Source organism: Diorhabda sublineata, chromosome 2 (assembly GCF_026230105.1).
Source record: "Diorhabda sublineata isolate icDioSubl1.1 chromosome 2, icDioSubl1.1, whole genome shotgun sequence".
In the NCBI taxonomy this organism is placed as follows: Eukaryota; Metazoa; Arthropoda; class Insecta; order Coleoptera; family Chrysomelidae; genus Diorhabda; species Diorhabda sublineata.
Genome location: NC_079475.1, coordinates 29,328,647 through 29,347,909, shown reverse-complemented (window position 1 = coordinate 29,347,909; position 19,263 = coordinate 29,328,647). Strand labels below are relative to the sequence as shown.

The 19,263-nt window shown below is 32.5% G+C and overlaps 1 protein-coding gene across 3 annotated transcripts in view; it reads right to left on the bottom strand.

Moving 5' to 3' along the window:
* LOC130440858 (ras-GEF domain-containing family member 1B-like) overlaps positions 1 to 19,263 on the bottom strand; it is a 551,095-nt gene that overhangs the window by 255,975 nt on the left and 275,857 nt on the right. The window contains exon 1 of one of the 3 annotated variants that reach the window (XM_056774233.1): positions 982 to 1,300. The exons of the other annotated variants lie outside the window; for them this stretch is intronic. The gene's annotated coding sequence lies outside the window, so the exon portion shown is untranslated. Of the gene's footprint in view, positions 1 to 981; positions 1,301 to 19,263 lie in introns of those variants that run through there. 3 annotated transcript variants of the gene reach the window in all.

Sequence of the window (19,263 nt, the reverse complement as noted above, 5' to 3'; positions counted from 1 at the left end):
CTTTTAGCTTGAATAGAACCAAGTACGTGTTATTTGTAATTCAACAAAAAGACTCACTTAAAGAAGCCAATAATCAAGAAATAAATTGGACACATGTTACTGTAGGTATATACATATATATAATGAATATTGACAATAATGCATTATCCTATCGCTAGGTGCTTCTGGCATAAAATCCAGTTAAATAAACACATAAAATTTAAATTGGCCATCACATTCCCATTCTTCTTTAACATTACTTATATTGCATATTTAAAGGAAATAAAACTTTTATGAGTGCAAAAGCCTGTATATTTTCAATCACTGTTTGCAGTTGCAACTGAAAACACCTGGGAAATTATTATTGTCGCAATGAACTTTAATAACCCATATTCATACACATAACGTTTCCGGAAATGAAAACATCTTAATGTAAAAATAAACTTGTATTATTCAATTTTTGATGAAATTATACAGGTAATAATTAAGAGATCATAAACAAACACGGGTATTTGGTATTCAATACGTAAACATTTGATATCCCTCCAATTTCTCTATTATTAACTTATCATTGACTAGTGTAAATATTAAATTTCACAGATGATAAAAAATAAACAGAAACAGGTAGAGAATACCAATCATAAATAGGTACTGCGATACAAAAAATAACAACCTATAACGTATATCTCACATTCTAAAATGTAAAACAGGTTTTGTTTAGTTATACAACATCCATCCCATGCAAGTTTTAAATTACAACGAGAACCTAAGCAGTGTTTTGCCAATTTCTTACACGAAGAAACAAAATGACGGATACACGAAAAGATACCGCATTTCATAAATTAACAAATTTCCGTATAAGAACATGTTTCAGATAAACTTTGAATTATAGGTTTTTCAAATGTAAACCTCCACCTTACGATAATAAAAAAAATCGGAAATATAGTCGTGACTTGCTTTCATATAAAATTTTCTAACCTCAAAATTAAGAAAAGTACTTACCTTTTTATGTTGACGATGTCAACTGTTGTATTGGAGTATAAACAAAAACTAAATTAGTAATAAATGTAAAACAGAACAAACGAACAACAAAAATTCAACACAACAAACAGATCTTCAACATGATTGTCACTTAAACAAGGGTTCACGCTTTTCAAATTAAAACAAAATAGAGCAAATCAATTGTAGCATAAGACGCTACTAATAGATTTATTCGGAAAAAACTCGATTTAAAACATTTCTGTGATAAAAAGTTGTTAAAACACGTTCTACTCTTATATGTTTACAAACAACATGAGTGTTAAACGAAAATGATACAACCTTACCGGCAGACTGATTTCAACTATCGGAATGAGTCATTTGCGTGAAGCTGCGCATACCGCCATGGCATGGGAGAGAACACTAGACGTACAACGTTGCCGTACATGCGTAGATGTCTAATAATACAACATTTGTATAAATCACAATTCTTTAAAAACGTAATTTACGCAAAACATATTCAAGTAAACCGAAAAAAAATTAACTATTGTGGATAGCAGGTAATACTGAAAAGTAGATTCTAGGATAAATATTATTATTTAAAAGAATTTATTATTAGTAAATTTGTTCATACAAATTTTTAAAATCAACCACACAAATATCACATAATGGACTTATATATTCAAATTAGACATTTTCCAGGGAAATTTTCCCCACAGCAACGAGACCAGTCAATTCTGAAGTATTTTCGCCGTCTGAAACCGAATTCCAGTTAACGCAGTCACGAAAATGGAGGAGGGTGCGGAGATATTGTTATATATATCGCTGATTTTGCAAGGAAACTTAAACCAGACAAGTTATAGATAATTAAATTTCCTCCAACTTTGCTATGGAACAGTTTGTTGTACGTTGCATAGTTAAGCTGCTTGAGGGCACGCAGAAGATTTCTTTCTTACATTTTCTGGAAAACTATGAAAAGTTGTAGCATAGGTACAAAATTCCCGACAACTTTTGTCCGAAACAACATATATTTACGCCGCGAAAAATAAGTCTTTCCGATTTTTCGGGAAAACTATGCGTCCTAGGGAAAAAAAGTTGGTGGCAGCCTAATAGAGCATAAGATTTCGCACAACTTTTGTCGGAACCATTTTTTCGGTTTTACTTAGTTTCTCCTCTAGAGGGCCTGAAAAAATCGTGTAATTGGGTCTTTGCGTTTCTTCCGACCCCTTGGCGAATAAGTTACGATTTTTCGAGAAAAATGGATTAAAAAGTTGTATAGTACAACTTTTGTCAGAAACGTTTTTGTGATTAAGGGGCCGCGCCAAATTTTCAAAAGTTAGTTTTTCCGATTTTTCGAGAATGTTTTACAATTAAATAACTATTGATGTAAATATTGTACATCTTACATTAAGTAGATATCCTAGGTCTCTTTGCTGCTCTGACATCTTCTTCGATCAATGATCCATCATCATCATCATCACTTTCTTCTTCTTCGCTTATGGATGCCATGGTAGTTTCTAATTCAGTAATTGAAGTTTCAAGCTCTTCAGTCTGGCAACCAATATCCTCGATATCGCCAGATACATCGACTTTTTCATAATTCATTCAATTAAGTCCCTTGCATACAGAATTTGTTACATTTTAAACCTAATTTTTTGCAAGAGCATCTCGCTGTATAAAGTAATTTTTTGATAAGTTCATCATCTGTAATCAGAGGATCATCGGAGAATTGTGGGACTAGAATATCGTCTTCTCTTTTCCACCCGAACACATGAATTAACCAGCTTTGGCATTGTAGTTATATCTTTTCTGCTTGCTTTCTCAGATCACCATCGGTTGCAGGAAGCGATTTAATCGGTAAATTTTAAACTGTCCTAGAATAATCTAGCCTGTAATTATTTAAAGATTATGATAAAGCCGCTACAGATGCATTGAACCGTTTCAATACAACAGATCTTGCAACTTCATATAATTGAGATTTCCCACAACAGCAGGTTCGTTGAATACTTCAGCGGAATTGGCCAAGTCTTCGTTACTCTTCAATACATTGTATATTTTACTTTTTTCAATATTGTAGAAGCTTGAAGTTGTATAACACCCACAGAAAGCATGAAGAAACATTGCAATTTTATTTAAATGCGGATATTTCAAATTTGCAGGTCCATAGTATTCTTTATTCTTAAAACGGAATCTTTTCTTCGGATATTAAACGGACGGCTCTGCTTCGCTCTAACGTCTATATGAGACTGCAACGCAGAAGGTAGAAAAATATCTCGTAAACCTCACTCATACAAGAAACAGACATTCACACTGAGAAGAAACACACAGACATTCCGCTCCCCGCTCCGCCTCATTTCCAAAGATTTGAGGATACCGGGGACCTACCAGCTGTCTCCTGCTTTATGATGCAGCTGCCAGTTACGGGTACGCAGTAACAAGTCCCAGAAGCCTCTATATATAATGTGGCATATATAGCCGAATACATAATTTTTTCAGTCCCTCCAACGGTAAAACTAAGCAAAATTGAAACAAAATTTTTAGACAAAAAGCATAGTTTTCCAGAAAATGCCAGAAATGACTTTAGAAATCTTCTGCGTGCCCTCTAACAGCTTAACTATGCTAACTACAAAATGTTCAATGGCAAAGTTAGAGAAAATTTAACTATTAAGTTTTTCGCTGGGACGCATAGTTTGCTCGCAAAATAGCAAAAAAAGTGCAAAATCAGCGATTTTTGGTAAATATATATATATATATATATATATATATATATATATATATATATATATATATATATATATATACCAAATAGGCCAGAATACATCGGAATTAACTGGTCTCGTTGCCGTGGGGAAAACTTCTCTGAAACAGCGATTTTTCGACTAATTTTATATCAAAATATATAATATTAAGCAGCTGCTGTGACTGCTGATAAATTTGTTACTACCACCGGTACTTAATAATAATCATGCACGACTTTTCTCGGAGAAATATTTTATAACTGATCAAGTAATATTAGTTTGAGTGAAAGAAAAGTTACCTATTGACCCTTTAGTCAATCTGTCATCAGAGTGTTGGCACACAAAAATAAGGGTAACTTTGTACATAGCTGAATATTTTTAACACGCTTCAATTTTCAGCTTCACTCATATAATGTTTGTATGAATATAACGCGATCTTTGAAATAATACGAGCATTTCAAAATGACCGATGACAATATACTAATTTCATAAATTTGTAGAATTATTCTTTAGCGTCAGCGTAAATATATCAGTAACTTGATTTTAATCTTCACTGCTGGAAAGTGGCGAAGAATTAATAGAAACATTAACACATTGAAACTGTTCATTCTGAGTTAAGCATCGACAGTAGAAAAGCATAAAATCTCAAAATCAACGGACAACGTCTCTTGCAACGACGAAGCATTAGTTGGAATGATTAGATTGAGAAATTCCGAACATGACTATGATTCAACAAATTATATTGAAAAATACGCTTCTATAATCAACTTAAAACGTAATTTGAGAATAGAAAGCCTAAATGTTACTGTTTTGAAAGATGGAATACTCTTTAACATTTTTTTCTCGTCACTTATTTTACTCCTATATTATTTTTCCTTTCCGGTTTCATTAAACTTTAAAGTGCATTATAATTTTCTTAGATAACTGTCATACTTAATCAGAAAAAAGCAGGTATGTGTATCAACGATCCACCTACTATAGTATTTTCAAAGCATTTCATATACGCTGACGATTCTGCTTTTTTTTGTTCAATGCAGAAGTTTGGAGAGAGTGGAAAAAAAATTTGAACGTCATACGTATGGAATCTCGAATTATATGCTTTGCACCGACATGCATAAAGAAAATCGAAAGTTATATGAGGTGTGTGAAAGTTTACAAAATACCAAACTAAAATAGCTGGGAATTGCATTTTACCTAACTCCGACCTTCCAGAAACACTGCAAAGCAACTATTGCCGATGCCAGTAAGAGGACTGAAAATATGTCATATACGGCGACATCCAGTGCACCGTTGCTTAGCTTACCGAAAAATCTTTCTACTTTCCAGTGAACCTATCAGTGGAGAAAATCGTGTTCTCAGCATGTATCTGATCCTAAAGAAGGGCTAATGGCGGAATATGATATCACTTACCCTATTTGGCACCTCCTCCATACCTTGAGAAAGAGCAATTTTATGTAAAGCGGTAGCAGTCAAGTGCGCTGATGGCATCCTCTGTGACTGTAGGGCCGTCAAAGATCTGCTTATTTATTGGCAAGCCCTATCTTATCTGCACCTAGCAGAGCAGAAAATCTGTACCCAGAAAAAGACAGGGATGTCCAACGTTCATACAGGACCCTTAAATAATAAGGTGCCCTAAATACACTCTAAGATACCTGGGCACGCCCGTCAACCAGCAATGCGACCTAAAACTCAAAATCAAATAGGGGTACTTCAGTAAATTGGTAAACATAAAAAATTTGAGGAAGTTGCAGTACCTAGATAATAGAAGGGAAGATCGAAGGAAAACGGTCGGTCGGCCGTAGACAAAATTCATGGCTGAAAGAATTGGGCAAATGGCTCGGACAAACGTCTACAGAAATTTTCAGAGCTGCGGTTTCTCGTGCGACAATAGCCATTTGGATCGCCATCAGTAGGGAGACGGCATCGTAAGAAAAAGAAAACACACTGAGTGAGTATTTTTTAATAATAATTAAATATTTAAAACTTTTGTTTTCACGTCTGTGAATATTCGTATACAAATAAGTTATTCTGCAAGCCACGCAAAAAAATTCAATTTTCGCAATGTATCCTTTAGTCAAAGTTCTGTGCTTTCTGGGAAAAATCGTCATTGCAATCGGTTTGCAACAGGCGATTAGTATATATTAATATAGTTGAAACTAACTATTACATACTAGTAAAATAACCACGAAAGTGAATTTCAAACATTTTGTCGATCGATACTACAACAAATATCTTATCCCTTATTGATAGAATTCCACGTTAGTACCAGTACAATGTAATTTTTGATGAACTACAAAAAAGATGACTGCATCAGGTACATTTCGAATTATAAGTAGTTACGAATAAGAAAAATAAACACCACAAGTTAATGATTTCAATGGTATTTCTAGAAATGGTAGAAATTTGTCAACTGTTGAATGCCAAAGATACATCATAAAATATTTGTTCTCTTATCTTAAAATACTTAAAATTGAAGTGCTTATATAGAATAATAAAACAAAATAAAATTTTCAAAAAAGAATATTTAAATAACAGCCAATATTCTATTTGACCCCATTTGCATATATAGCAGCAGCATATCTTCTTGGCATGCTTTCAACCATGTAGTCCAATAATTTTTTTGCATTATCTACCCACAGTTGTGGAAGAAGATTTCTAAGTTCCTATATAGTTTCTGGTGGCGGATTATGGTCGTCAACGGACTTTTGAAACTGATCCCATGCATTTAGATTAGAAGACTTGGTTAAAATCACCACATCTTGGTGTAGTCTCGCATTATGATCAATAAAAATTGATTAGAGACCTACAGCGGCATGAGATTGTGGCATTTTGTTACTCATTAATCAATCACTATGTATATATCTTGTCATGTCATTGAATTCATCGATATTCATTTTAATTTAATGAAGAAAACAATGAATAACGGAATTGGTAGAAATGAAACTATGCGGCATATTTAGCATATTTAGTGGATTTGGTTCGAGTATTCTAATAGCTCGAGAACACTTTTTGATAGTTAATCAATTGTCTTCTTAATGTTAATAAAATTAATCAAATCCTTTAAAAATGTTTACCCAGCCGTTCAAGTTTTTTCAAAAATAAAAATTAACAATTCTACTACGAGTCAACAAAATTCACAAAAGCCACGTTTTCGGGAGGTAGTTTTGCACTTTTTCAAGTAGCAACTCTTTAAGAAAGTATTTCGCAATAAAACCGAAGATAATGAGCTCTGAAAACCAAGTAAAAACGGTAACCATTTTTAAAAGGGCATCAGCAAATAGAGCCTAATTTTTTGAACCGGGACATCCCTATATAAAGTGTGGCGTTCTTTTGTCTGAACCCAAAAACCGAAAAATTAATTTCCAAGCATTTTTATCTAGGAGCGCTAGAAAAAATAAGAAGTTTGAGTTATATATTATGGAAAAAAATTTCTTCTTTGACTTTTGTTATTTACTCAAACTTATTATTATATTACAACGCTAAATCCTGATATTTCTGGTTTCTACTTTAAACTGTCTGCGTCACTTGAAGCAGATAGATCAGGTTCACATTTGTAAAATTGAAACCACCCGCTTTAAGACAAGGATACACATATAAGCGGATCGGTGCGAGATTGATATGATTGAGCACACATATCTTACAAGCTTACGTCCCATGTTCGATATTCGATTAAACTCGTAGCAACATTCGCCAGTCTTGATTCAAACAATATCGCGGCGGACTTCCGCAAAAAAATTTAGTAATTGGGACTTAGTAATGATCGTAATGTGTTTGGAAGAAAATGAAAAACAAGATCTACACAAGGAGAGTATTCCACGCTCTAATCTCATCTGCTGTACAAGAAGTAATTTCATAATGCCGCATCGACAAGAAGAATGCTCACGACACGCATCCCACGACCAAACGAATTGCAGGAGACGGGTGGTAGACGCTTCAAAGTCGTACTGGAAAAATGTAAACTACACCGCTTGAACCCAAGTACAATTTACTTTTCAGACACTCGGCCGATTGTAAGAACGGAGTCAGATGAGAGGAATGTATGATATATGTGACCCAGCCTTTATACATATGTCTTGAATATTCCATATGCTAATTGGTAAAATCTTATTTACCTGTCATTTCATCAATACATCATACAGTTTTTCAAAATATAATACGATTAAAGTAAAAGGAAAAATACCGAACAACTATGTAGACCTTGACCACTATTTCAATTACAAAGATTAATTTTATTTTTGTTTTTCGGGTTTTTTTCTATTAGTTTTCTGCGATCAGTAGAAAAGTAAATCATTTTAAAAAATAGTACTATGAAGGAATCCACCTGTTTTTTGTTTTTTTTGTGGATCCAGTATTTAATAAAATTTGTTAATTGTTTCCAAAACTTTGAGAATATATTTTTTAGGTTAGGAGATATTTATTATCAAATTTTTCCACAGATATCATAACAATCATTTCAATTTAACAATAAATATAAACTAATACCATAGTAAACAGGCACTTTTAATTTCTTATACCTTCAATTATGGTAGACGCCATGTTATCAATTCCTGTGGACATTTCATCTGATAATATTCATAATTAATACCATAATGATCTTTATTACAATCCGTATAACATAAATATAAATTACAGCTGTCTTGAAAAGTTGACCGATTGCCTTTTTATCATTATCTTAGGTTTCTCAACACCCAAGTCAATGTTGTTTTCCATAAATTTTTTTCTGTATAATCGAGTGTAACATATCATGTACCTCAAAATATCTTATAACATCGCCAAAGGAGCATACCATCTTCGTGGTATTCATGAATAATATAATGAAGATGATGGAGTGGATATTTTTATATCAAACAAGAGAAAAAAATATTTCAATCCATATTGAATATCTTTATCGAAGGAGTGGTTTTGATTCGATAAAATCATTCTGCATTATAATAACATGATAGCAAATATATGTGAGTTGTGATCACAACAGTTGAGGATGTCAGGATTAAAAGAGATCCAGAAACTGGTAATGAGAAGTAAGGATTGAAAATAACAAACCAATGGGTAGAGAAGAAAAACAAACAAACTCAGAGAAACTACAAATAAAATGATAAACGCAGCGAAAAAAGAAGAATTGTCAGCACGCAACACAAGAGAACGTGTAGGTGGCCGAAAACCATAAAAGATGCTATTAATAAAAAAAAAAGAAAAATTGAGGAAAAACCCAACAACTAAAGCACAATCATACTACGACAAATGCAAAAAAAGGTTAGAGAGGATAAAAGATAAGTTAGAAAACAAAAACAGAAGTCATGGCGAGGATTTGGATTTCACCTACAAAGAAAATCAAAAATTGTTCTTTGGAGTCATTAAAAACACCAAAAAAACAAGTGATCATAATATGAACTCACTCATCAACATAAAAGATATCAAAGGAGATATAATAAACGAAAATGATGGAGACAATATTTTAGAGATCTTTTAGAAGGAAAGGATATAAACGATACAAAAAACCAAAGAAACTATAGAACAAGCCCAAACAACAAAAGAGGAATTATGTTCAAAATAAATACAACAGGTAATACAGACATTGAAACTAAGGAACGCACCAGGAATAGACCAAAGACTGATACAATATACTGATATACTGATACAAAGATACAATAAAAGCGGCCGAAAGGGAAATAACAAAGACAGTAAGATTCATACCGGACAAAATATATGATACAGAAGAAGCACTAAAAGATTGGGTAGTAGGTATAATTACACGAATATTAAAGAAAGGAGGCACAAGAAATCAAATTAATAAACACGAGAATATATACGAGAATGAAAGAAATAATAGAAGACTCACAACAAGGATTTAGAACAGAGGAACAACAGGTGCAAAACTCATCATTAGACAAATAACTGAAAAATCAATAAGAGAAGACGGAGAGATACATAAACATGTTTTATAGATCTTAGAAAAGCATTCGACAGAATCAATAGGAATGACATATGGTGAATCCTAGAAAACAGAGGTAAAGAAGAAAATCTGATAGACGGAGTAAAGGCTTTATATAAACAGACGAAAGACCATGTCAGAGTTAGGCAAGAGGTATCAAATAGGTTCGAAACAACAAAAGGAGTAAAGCAAAGATGTTTACTAAGCCCATTATTGTTTAACATAGTTTTGGAAGAAGGAATCGAAAGAACAAAAGGAAAAATCAAGCAGTATAAAGTCAGATAATGGATAATGGAATACATTGAAACATCGGAGGTACTATACGAAGATGGCATGGTAGTTATGACTGGAGATAAGAAAACCTTGAATTCCTACTTAAAAATATACAATGACTGTCTACAGATAATGAATTTGAAAATAAACTAACAAGAAGCTAAGTCGATGATAATAAGCCGAAACACAAAATGGAAGAAGAAAAAATAAACGAGAGGACTGGACCGACTGAAACTTTTCGAGTCAAAAAGGAAATACCAAAACAAATAAAAACAGAAATATATGAATCAGTAGCCATACCCACATTGACATCCGGATAGGAGACATGGATACTCACATAGAAACAAAAAAGCAAAATACAACCTACAAAAATGAGATTTCTAAGAAAAAAAAAAGAGAATAAATCAAGATACGACAAAATAACGAATAACACTAAAAGAGAAAATTTGATTTAAGATCAATTCAAAAGAAAATCGTGAAGGGCAGTTAGGATGGTTTGTCCATGTTGTGATATTGGAAGAAGAACAACTAATATGAAAGATATATGTAGCACGAACATACAAAAAAGAAAGGAAGACTGAGGAGGAACTAGATGGAATAAATTATGACGGTAGGTAAAAATCGAGAAATAAAATGACAGGAAAGAAAAGAACAGTCACAGGATAAGAGAGAATGGGAACGGCCGTGGAAAAGGGAGCCTACGTAATGACTCAACTCTAGCATGCGTTACACCTGAAAAGGTATAAAAGCTTCAGGATTAAGTAAGTAAATGATAGAACTGTAGCCAGAAAAAGACAGGGGTGTCCAAGCCGTTCATACAAGACCCTCAAAAAATAACGTGCCTTGAACAGACTTTAAGATACAAGAGCACGCTCGTCAGCCAGCAATGCGACCCAAAACTCGAAATCAGATCAAGAATTGAGCAAGCGCGGACAACTCTGAACAACATGAGGACATTTCTGATAAGCCGCAAAATCAGCCTGGAGCTCCGGAACAGAATGCTTCGTTGTTACATCTTTCCTGTTCTTCTGTACGGATGCGAAGGTTGAACCATGGATGCGGCCACAGAGAAGAAAACTGATGCGTTCGAAATGTATGCCTACAGGCGAATGCTGCAGATATATTGGACGGAAATGGTAAAATCGAAGAAGGACAGTTAGGATGGTTTGTCCTTGTTATGAGATTGGAAGAGGAACGACTAATATGAAAGATATATGAAGCACGAACATACAAAAAAAGAAAAGAAGACTGAGGAGGAACTAGATGGAATAAATTATGACGGTAGGTAAAAATCGAGAAATAAAATGACAGGAAAGAAAAGAACAGTCACAGGATAAGAGAGAATGGGAACGGCTGTGGAAAAGGGAGCCTACGTAATGACTCAACTCTAGCATGCCTTACACCTGAAAAGGTATAAAGGCTTCAGGATTAAATAAGTAAGTGATAACATATATTAAACTCATTTTCAAGAGTAGTCAAAACCAGTCAATCTATAAAGAAATTTTATACAGATTAAGCTAACTTTTTACGCATTTTGATTTTAGTGTTGACACATCCGCCTTTTTAAGTAGCTACATATTCAGCTACAACAGACTTTAAACGAAGACGACTTTTAACCGCAGAATCGGCTTTTGCTTTATTGACTTAATGGTCTAGTGAATATTCATAGTTATTACTATCATGACTCCATCAGAAGCGATGAATATAGATGGATATGTTCCATGAAATTGAAGAGAATCACGTAAGAAATTATGATTACACGTAAAAAATATTAAAGTACTGCACTAACTGCTCCCGATGATAAGAAAATTCTAATGAAAAACGTGCTGCAATTACAGCTGTCGGTTTAAGTGATGCTAGACTATTATTTGAGGATAGGATTACAAAAAGTCTTGATCCGATTCATTTTTCATTTGAATGAATTTTCAAATTTGAATATTGAATTTTGAGACCTATGAATTTAAAATTTTATACAAGAATTAATACAATTCAAAACTACTGAAAATCTTAATTAATTATTTCCCAGACGATGAATACATAAGTATTCGAAAGCACGAAAAATATTTTGTCCACTTTGGTGTTTCATTGCCACGTTCCGAATAAGAAACTGAAATATTTATTTTTACATATAATGTAATCCACACACACAATTCACCGTATACAAAGAAACCATAGAGTTGTACATTTTCTAGACACCATACTAATCAGAAGAAACGACAACTCACTTATCAAGTACAGCAAACCTTCCAACTCAGGACGATACATAAATTACCATTCCTTCCATCCTATAAAAATGAAAATAAATCCTGGAACTAAAAAACAGAATTAACATATAAGGACATCCCATTCTAAAAAACAAAAACATAAATATCCTATTATAGAAATATCCATCCAGAAAAGCTACTCAAAACAAAATAATATGGAACACTGTAACAAACGAGATAATCAATGACATGCAGAGCAACGGTGAAAATACTGAAACGGCCCCCATATTAAGATAGGGTTCTATACCACCCCTGGGCGAATTATCACATAAAATTCAACAAATATTATAACAATGAACACAATTTACTCAAAAAGAAGAACCTTCACAACAGAAAAGTTGCATTTACAGAATACCTTGTATTAACTGTGAAGAAATTAACAGGCCAAACCTCTCGAACTTTATAACAACGTATCTCATAACATCAAACTGATAGCAGAACCTTTAAACGTAATTGCGCCCTATCAGAACATGTAATTAATGCAGGTCTCCAAATCAACTTTGGAGAAGCCATTATTTTGGATTTAGAAAATGAATACAACAAAAGTAGTAACTAGCCGAGCAGGAACAAAAGATCTGACATGGAAAATATCACTCATAAATACACATATTTATTAGCTCACTCACTCAAGAGAAACCAGTCTTCTTGATTTTATTTCCAGTAATTAAATGCAAATAATATTATATCAGAACAGAAATACCAACAAACAAAGAATTAGTAAAGGGCACAATATTTCTCAATATAAAAAAATGCACAATCACTTGCCAATTGAAATTGAATCGATATCATCTTTTCCCGCATTCCACACTTTTTTGACAATAAAGCATTTCTCTCTCTCTCGATATTTCTTTTAACTCACAACAATCACATTTTTCCATCAAATATCTATTTAATTAAATATAAGAAAAATTTTCGCCATCTCAACCTAATCCCAATATCAAAAAAACATATTTCCAAACAATCACATTATGAAATAGAAAAACTCCAAAAATAGTTCAAAATTACTGAAGAAAAGTCGTCTCTTGGGTAATTGGGGAGAGAGCAAAGGTAGCAAATTGTTTTTCTCTCACGCGATCCAAAATTTCCCACAAGAAAAACAACAAACTAAAAACAGCGGTTGAGTAACTGACACCTCGTACATTAATTTGCCAAGCTGAATAAAAATTATGAAGGTCAATACCCTTAACACAGCTGACGAACAGGAAACGTATAAAAAGTTATAGAAACTGGTTGATTGTAACTTTAGGGGGTAAAACAATCATATTTCACACCCTTATATACTGTTTCATTTGAATTTATAAGATCGTAGTATGGCAACACCGCTGGCTGCATGTCTTCCATTCATATTACATGGCTTACTTACCGCTATATAGTGCTAGTTCGTGTCCACCCTTCGGGTTTGTTTAACTAAGGGGTGTACTTAACGGAGGTAAAGATGGCTTCTTAAAATATTTAGGTTTATACTTTCTTAAAGTATTTAAAAAAAGATGAAAAATTAGTTCGAATTTATATACACATGAATTATTTTTTTGGATCTCTTTTATTTGTTAAAGTCTAAAAGTATAATATCCAAAAGAGTTTTTATATTGTACCATATAAGAAATATTTTTTCACTGAGATATTGACTTCGATATAAAATATGTCATTTTATAATGACAGTTTATTTCGTATACAAAATGAGTCGACGCACCAAAAACAAAAATTAGGAAAATCAATTCAACAATCAATATGAAACATTAAAGCATTACAACGAAAAAATTTATGGTAGTTTCTCATATTCGATATCGCAAACTGTCGACAAGAACACTGTTGAAAATGTGGCAGATATATTGGAGATTTAGCGTATAATGAAAAAGATAAATGGAGATTATAAAGAATATCCATATGAATCAATCAGAAATACAGCTGTGAAGATGATCCGAGGAAAATTTGATTTCGATTTTTTTTTTACATAAATAACTTTTATAGAAGCGAGAAATAATCACTGCAAATAATTATGAATATAAATGAGGAAATGATATGCCGTAAATTTTAATATTCTGAAGAAAAAGATCCATTAATTAGAGGGATTTAATTACAATTCAATATTTGTAGAGATGGTACAAAATAGGTTGAAAAAATTGGTATAGCGTAAATGGATAAAATAAAATAAAATTTTCATAAATGAAATGGAACTTCATCTTAAGGACTTCAATTCACATGGAAAAATACAAACTCTGAGATAGCTGATCAAACATACTCCACTAGAGAAATTTTGTTAGAAAAATTGAATTCAAATTTACAAATATTTAAATTTCCAATCATTTAAATCATGCCAGTACCGTTTTCCAGTTATCCAAATAAGAGTAACTAACCAACCAAATATTCCAGGTCGGCTAACAAGATTATCGCATCAGTGTTTTGGGATTTGCATGGATTATCTTAAAAAGGGATCAACCATAAACAGCGACTATAACGTAGCGTTATCGGAACGTTTGAAAGACAAAATCGCGGAAAAACGGCCAAATTTGAAGAAAAAGTGCTGTTTCAGTAAGACATTGCTCAGTGTCACAAATCAATGGAAACCAAGACAAAAATGCATTAATTTGTCCTTGAATTTCTCTCATCCACCATATTCACAGTGACTTTTTTCGGTTCTTAAACCTCAAGAGAACGCCCCCTGGACAAAAATGTTGCATTGCTGATGAGGCTATCGCCGAAAATGAACCCTATTTTGAGTCAAACACTGTAATTGTACTTTAACAATGGCGCAGAAAAATTCTGTGACCCTTATAATCATTGTATCGCCCTCAAAGGCAAATATATTGAATAATAAAATAAAATTTTTCAAAAATTTTTTCTCTATTCTTGTCTACGAACTTATCAGCTCATCCCATTTTATAACCAGGTACTCACCCCTTTATTTCTTCTTTATCCACTTATTTCGTTGTAGTTGTGACAAATATACTTCCTTGTAAATAAATAATAAAGAGTTATTATAATTTTTAATGTTTTAAATAGTGTATATGAATTATACTGTTGAAAAATATATCGTGTATTTTTAATTTCATCCAATACAAATTAGTGAGGACATGAATTTTGAATAAATTAAAATTGAAAATATATTACAATACTTTCGAATGAATCTACTTAAAATAACGAATATACAGTAAAGTGATGACACTTATATGTTCCGATACTTCTGAGACTCAGCCTTTTATACTTCAAGTAAAGTAGGTTACCTTTTCATTCGTGTAGCTTCCTATAAGTTAACTTCCCAAATATGGAGCTTCTCCGGATTCGTTTAATTCATCTAAACCGATTTCCTAATTCGTTTAGTTCATTTTACAGCTTGTTCAATGGAAACACAGTATAATGTCGTTGAATTGGTGCCATTCATGTGTACTCATTGGTAGGTTACTTAGGACTGAAAATTAAACACAGGAACGAGTTGAGTATAAGTGCGTTTGATATTTCCGAACTCTAATGAATGTTGTTAGATAGACTTTTTTAGTATTCAATCTGGAAGTGTTTAGCTAATAAATATCATTTCGGGAGATTCTTGGTGGAATACGAGTTTTGATTTTAAAGATTCCATGGTTCCATAATAATCGTAAGTTTTTTATGTTCAAAACCACTTTCTATTAGAACACCACCATCTTTATGCTGTTTCTAAACATTTAAAGTCATAATCAAGGTACGTACGCAGTTTCCTTTGAATCATGTTCAATGTTGGAATCAAATTTGCTTGATTAAAGTCATGCACTATTCGTCGATAACCTATTTGGTTGCTTAGCTTTTTTTATCAGTTTTCGGTTAACTTTCTTTCTTTTTAACCATACTTGTACAACGTGACAAAATATAATTTTTGATAATTGAAGTAATCGAAACATAAAATTTTTTTCTGTCTTCCAAAAATTATGAAAAAACCAATTCTAAAACAGAAGACACCTAAAATCTTAATTGATTTTTTGCTGGTATCTTTTTGGATTTTTGACAGAACAGGCGTGAATCATATCTTGTGTAATTGTCAAACTTGTTCAGTTTGATCTATAATTTAATAATGAATCGAGTTTGGTCGACCTCTTGAGAAAACTATTGCGGCTGTATCCGCCAGTGATACTGATGACCGTGAAATGTCAATTCGCCGCCTTTCCTTCTATCGATTCCAATGAAGCTTTCATGAATTTTTTCAAATATTTTGTGGTTTTTTTCAAAATCAAATTCTATACCTCTTGAAAAATTACTAGTTATATATAAGGGGTTTTCCAATAAGGACTTGACAACATTATTATCGGGTTGAAGTACATTCAAGACATTTATGAATGGAACTTGACTTCGCTCATATGACCACCGCGGGGACGTTTGCAGCAGTTGATTCGTTGGATCCAATTTTCCATGACTCATCCACACATTTCGGCCGAAACGGCTGCTATTTCACGTTCAATGTTGGCTTTGAGCTCTTCCAACGTCGTCGGATTATTAGCATAGATCAATGATTTGACGAAAAAAATTTAGAGGCGTTAAATCACACGAACGAGGTGGCCAATCGGCTGGTCCATTTCTTGAGATAACACGCTCATCAAACTTGTTCTTCAATAAATCGATTGTAACGTGATCTGTGTGGCTTGTGACGCCGTCCTGTTGAAACCACATGCTGTCCAAGTTCATATATCCCAAACCCGAGCCAAAAATAATCGATAATCATGGCGCGATAACGATCACCATTCTCAGTAACGTGGCGACCACTATCGTCGACGAAAAAATATGGCCCTATGACAAACCCAGTGAGCATTCACTGAAGATTATTTTGCGATGAAATTGATCATGATACTAGGTTGCGAATTACGACCGAAAATCGGAGTTAACTTTCTTAAAGTAGCGGCTTCCGAATCCGAATTTAGGTAGTAAATTTTTAAGATTTGCAGAAGTTGTTCGTTCGTGTATTTCACCATGATAAATAGGTCTACATGTTCTTGATTTTAGGTCTCTTCTGTTCTAAAATTAATAAGTCAATCAAAATATTTTGATAAAGACTTGGAAATAATTGATGAATATCATATAAATTTGATAAAATATGAAATTTTTGTTTTATTGTTTACAAATATCAAAAAATAATGTCAAAATATATCCGAGAAGATCAATATTAGATTTCAGTTTACTTATTTTAGATACTTAACGATATATAAGTTTGAAAATAGAATTGGTAAAATTATAATCAATTTTACTTATGTTTTTTATGACTTGTTTATAATTAATTGACAATTTATTTTGTTTTATATGAAGATCATTTTTTTATTGTTAATTTTTAATAATTTTTAACTTGAGTTAATAAGTTGGTATTCTTGAAATCCAATTACTTATTTTCATTTCATTCATAAAAAATAATAGTAGTCTGTGTGTCCTGTCCTGTGTTTCTTAGTGGTGCATTTATGTTTCGAAGAAGAATGATGAGTGCGCAAATTTTCAATGTAAATTCGTTCACTGTTTTCGTTTCAATTCAAATCAGTATGAACTGCCACGGCAATATATGAAATTCATTGAAATGACTGTTTCGTCAATTTATAATGAATTTCTTTTATTTTTAAACTTATTCCATTTATTTTCAATCACATTCAATGATTTTGACAATTCTTCGTTCCAATACAGATAATTTGTATTTCGACTAATCGTTCTCCTTTTATCAACTTTTTATTCGAAATTTAAGATTTTCAATATCGATGAACTGTTTTTCGAACGCATCCATTTCTTTAAGTAGCGCTTCACAACCATAGACATCAACATTTACGTTCTACGAAACAAAAATATCGCGATCATAGATATATACGTATCTATATATAGAAAATCAAAGAAATAATCCAGAAATAACAACCTTTAAAAAGTCAATTATCCTAAGATTGACAGAAAAAAAAAGAAGTAAGCCGGTAAGTCTATATGTCTTTTAAAGAATCGCAAACTATGCATTTGATCATATGATGATCTTCAGTAAAGCTGGCATGAGCCAACGAAGGTTTCTGATTGGTGGATTTATGTTTCTAAGAATAAAGATGGATACGCCAATTTTCGATAGATGGCGCCACTATCAATAGACGATTCAATTGGATTGGATACATTGTGAGATACGAATTACTGATTGATATATAATAAATGCAAACGTCATTCCCGTACAATTATGCCTCCAAATATACCTCCATTTAAACGTTTCGTTTTATGTATAAATTGTCAACGGATTTGGGATGTGTCATTAGTGATAGTATTTTTTGACTGATTTCATATTCCCGTTATAGGCACTTAAACATATTGGAAATAACTTTTTGACATTGGACATGTAAATTTTATGTCCAAACTCTCGACTATCTTCCGTACCAACACTTTCTTAGCAATTTGACACTTTAGGACCTACTTGAAATGGATTCGAATAATTAATAATAATAGAGCGAAAACACTGAAATTTTGCATGAAAATTGCAAACTAAACTAAAATTCGGAAAATAAATTAAAATAATTATAACATGTAATAAATAAAACACAGCGAACCGCCGATAAATTATACTTCCATTTGCTTAAAGACAATTTTTCCGGTCAACATATTCGGTACAATTGAACTGTAAGAGAATGCCCAAGGAAAATGTTTACCACATACAATTATTCTTATAATTAGTGATTACATCTTTTCAAATTAGAAATTTTTGCTTCCATACAGTCCAATCAAAAAAATGTTTTTCACTTCAAAACAGATTAAGCTTGTATTCCTTCCACGTGACTCCCATTTATCACTTTTTTATTAGTAGTAGGCGCCGCCTGGTGGTTTATTGGAAAGGGAATGCATGGGTAAATTTAAAAAAATATCACGTTTAATTCCCAAGCTAGTCATCTGTCTGTTATACATATTATGAAGTTTTGGGTTCACATTTAATCAATAATTATTTATAACAAAACTACACAAATCATAATGGAAGGGATTATTTTCGCATGTTTGCAATCAGTTTAAACATGTGAATTTTTCAGTTAGTAACAATATGAATTATGATTACACCAGACATTACAAATCTCTTATGTTGTTGCAGTGTCAACGATAATTATTAAAAGATTATAATAAAATGTTGTATGTTCCAATCCATTGC